The sequence below is a fragment of the Gossypium hirsutum genome, chromosome A06 (assembly GCF_007990345.1).
Source record: "Gossypium hirsutum isolate 1008001.06 chromosome A06, Gossypium_hirsutum_v2.1, whole genome shotgun sequence".
Lineage (NCBI taxonomy): Eukaryota > Viridiplantae > Streptophyta > Magnoliopsida > Malvales > Malvaceae > Gossypium > Gossypium hirsutum.
In genome coordinates, this window is record NC_053429.1 from 84,669,586 (window position 1) to 84,673,676 (window position 4,091).

Genomic DNA, 4,091 nt, shown 5'->3' on the forward strand with positions numbered 1-4,091 from the left:
ACAGCAGCAGTTGTTTAAATTTGACAAATCACCAAAAATGGTGGAAATTGAATTAGAGATTGAGTAAGATATGAAATTAAATCTTATTGAGTCTATTTTCATATAAAGGAAACAGTGTAAGCAAATGAATTTCATATTATGAGATATTTAAATTTTTGTGAGATGGGGTCTGAATGATTTCAGAATCTCATGTTTTGACTTGGAAAAATCATTAAAAATTTTAAAAATATAATTATTGGTTATAATTTGTATTTTTAAAATCCTTAATGAGTCTATTTTAAAAAGAAATAAACTGGAACATTATCCAAATCTTGTACGAAGAGATAATTAATTTTTAGTGTAGAGGGGTCAGAACTGTTGGACAGTAAAATAGGGGTGACTTTAAATAATAAAGTGTAGTTATTGGCTAGAAAAAAATTATAAACATTTTATGGTAAGAAGATATATGAGTATAGTTTCTGGGAAAATTAGAGGATCTTAATTTGGAGTTCTGTACCTCCAGATATAAATAATTTAGTTGCTATGACTCAAGAAAATAGCTTGACCTGAACATGTGTATATATACTATTATGATTGTAATATGTTGATAAATCCTTTATTATTTACGTACTTACTTACTATGTATTATACTTACTCTTTTTTATTTCCTTTGTCTTATCGTATCACCAAGCCAGCTCCAGATTCGGAGATCGTCGGAGATCCATCCACACTATCAATAATTGTTGGTATTTTGAAAACAATATTTTGGATTATGGCATGTATAGAGGACTTGGTTATTTTGTTTTATGTCATAATTAATTTGGCCTAAAATGTTGGCCTTCAATATTTGATAGCTCATTCTGTATATGACCATTGATATGTCTCGTACCCCATTCCAGCGTAGAACACGGGTAAGCGGCATTACAAAAATAATGATTATAACTTGCCAGGCCCACTTGCGACCTCAGTTCACTAGGATCAAACCAATTATTGAAAGTCGCAAAGTCCACTGGCTACCCTAGCTCGCCAAGCCTACTAGTGAACCCCAGCTCGCTAGGCCTCAAACTCCTAAGCGCTATTTTGAGATGTTACAACTCTCCCCTTATTAAGAAAGTTTGTCCTGGAAATGACCTCTGTCAGAATAAATGAGGATATTGTTTTGTGGTTTAATCACAACACTTTAGCTAAAGAAATTCTCTTATTTCGCAAGACTTTCTTCACGTGAGCTATAAGTTCAATTGATTCTTTATCACAGGTATGATCGCGTGATTTGTAACAAGTAATAAATATTTATAATGAAGATCAAACCAAGACTAACTATTATCACGACGAAAAGGCAAGCACACCTATTGAACAATAGTATAGTAATGGCAAGACGGGAATATCGTACCCAAGGGAACCAAAAGTCCTAGTAATAACTATCTTTTTATTATCTAACCTAGAAATAGAGAGGAGTTGTTTATTAAACTCATTAACTAGACTAAGAACGCACAGAGACAAGAATTGGGGAATTGCTTTTGGGAAAATCGATTTAATGAAGACAATGCCTAAGGAAAAATCCATCTAGACTTTACTTGTTATTCTGGCTCCGAATCGGACGATTTATTCATTCAACTTGTTCCGTAGAAATCCCTAAGTTATGTTATTATCCCTATTCAAGACTGCTAACGTCTAATCCCTAGATTGAATAACCGAGACTTTTCTCTAATTAACACTCTAGGGGTGCATTAACTCGATCTAAGGATCTCCTTATTAGGTTTCACCCTAAACCGGCAAAATCTTGTCACCCTATTTCTAGGCGTGCAATCCACTCCGCTTAATTATGACAAAAGTACTCTTAGACAGGCTCTATTCCTCCTCTGAATAAGAGCATGTCTTGAATCAGTATCCTGGGATATCAAAACAAGAATTAGGAACACATAATTAAGAACAAGTTAAATATTTATCATACGATTCAGAAAATAATAACAAGATTCGTCTTAGGTTTCATTCCCCTTAGGTATTTAGGGGATTTAGTTCATAACTAAATAAGAAAACATCTCAGAAGAATACAGAATACAAAACGTAAAGAAAACCCAAAACTCCAGAAGGGAAATTGAGGAGAGATCTTCAGTCTTGATGATGAATCCGACTTCTGAGATGGATCAATCAGCTTCCTTGGGGTAATTTCTTACCTCCCTTCTTCGTCCCCTTTTTCTTCCTCCTCTAGGGTGTATTTATAGGCTTTGGAATGCCTAGAAGCCCTCAAATTAGCCTTTTTTGAATTGGACTCAACTTGGGCTCGACAGGGACACGCCCGTGTGACTTGATTGCCAGGCCGTGTTCGATCCATTGAATTGCACACGACCGTGTGGGTCAATGGCCAGACCGTGTAAATTGTGAAAGCCTTGGTCGACACCCTCGAAAGGCACGAGTGTGTGAGCTGCCCATGTTGCAAGGCTTAGGTCGTGTCATCTTCTCGATTTGGTCTGTTTCGTCCCTTTTTTGCTCGTTTTTGGCTCCTTTTGACTTTTGGTGCTCTACTGCGTACGAAACATGAAATTAAAACATTAGGAGCATCGAATTCACCAATTCTAATGAGAAATCATCCATAAAATTCATTAAACATGGGGTAAAAATATGTATAATTTACGGTTTATCAAATACCCCCACACTTAAGAATTTGCTTGTCCTCAAGCAAAATCCTCAACTCATAATCAAAATAAATTCTCCCCAACTTATAATTCTTATCGATAATATCTCAAAATAATCCATAGGTAATCATACATTGAGAATTCAACTAAAAGAACGTAAGAGTTTCAAACATTCCAAGTTGAGTATTTAATCATGCAAACATAGGTGTCTCTCCGTATCTAAGTAATTACCTTTGATTCAGAATATCACAGTGTTTCACATCCTTACTAAAGATTCACTGAAATCACTCGAGATGTTTAGGGATAATAAATGACGCACTCAATAGTCAATAATGAAAAGTCATTACCATAGGCTGGCATGAAAATCAAATCTCCACCACTATAATTTAAGATGATACATCAATCAAAAGGTCTTTAGAGGGTTGTAATAAGGCTTGGTTAGGGGGTGTGGTCAGAAGCTGAAAGAAAGGGTTAGAATCGAGATTGACTTGAAAAGTTGCCTTAACTAGAAAAAGAGTTAATCTTTACTTGTGTACAACAGAGCTTCTCTCAGAATATGAAATTACAGATATGCATACATAGTTGTGCATGTGTGTGTGTGTGTGTTTTTTTTAAAGAACAAGTTAAATAATATAGACTAAATATCAAGAACAAAACATAGCTAGGCAATCCATTCAACTCAAATCTCGACAAAAATAGGGATTGATTTAGGGGATTTCAACAATAATGGGTTAAAGGTTAATATTAAGTGTAATACAAGAAATGGTTTGTTAGGCTCAAGGGGGTTTACTAGGGGTTAATCTTGGAGGTAGCTTTTCATGGCATGAGTGGGTTAATCCTAAGTGCCTTAATCATTTTGATATATGAAATCAAATGGTGTGGTCTCGACATGCATAATCAAGCAAGTTCTAGAATAACAATTCAATACTAACGCACTCAAAGCAATAATAAAAGTGAGCATGAAATGATGAATAAATTCTCAAAAGGCCCAAAAATCTCAAAAAAATTATGGCTTTTTGTTGTTTAGACTCGTGAATTCCAATTCAAAGTAACACCTAGACTTGAGGAAACAGCCTAAGATTTTGAATTCTCAAAAATCAACTCACCATGCTTGATTCTCTATTGTCTTAAATTTTAAATAGTCAATGCATAAATCCCTATGTTTTAATTCAAGATATATCAATCAAAATCATGAATTAATTAAAATTTATCCTAAATATGATATGAGAGGTTTTTCAAGAGAATAAGATGATTATTCAAGGATTTTTTTGATAATGAAATAAATACCCCCCACACTTAAGATGTACATTGCCATCAATGTACAAAGATAGATATTAGAGTATAAAAATAAGATAGGGAGAGAAGTGAAACTTCCTATATGATTATGCCATAAGTCCTGCGCCAAAAGAATATTATATCTAGTGGTAGTTATGGTCGTGGTCGAGTAGGACATGGCAGTCGTGGAGAACCTTTCCTGGT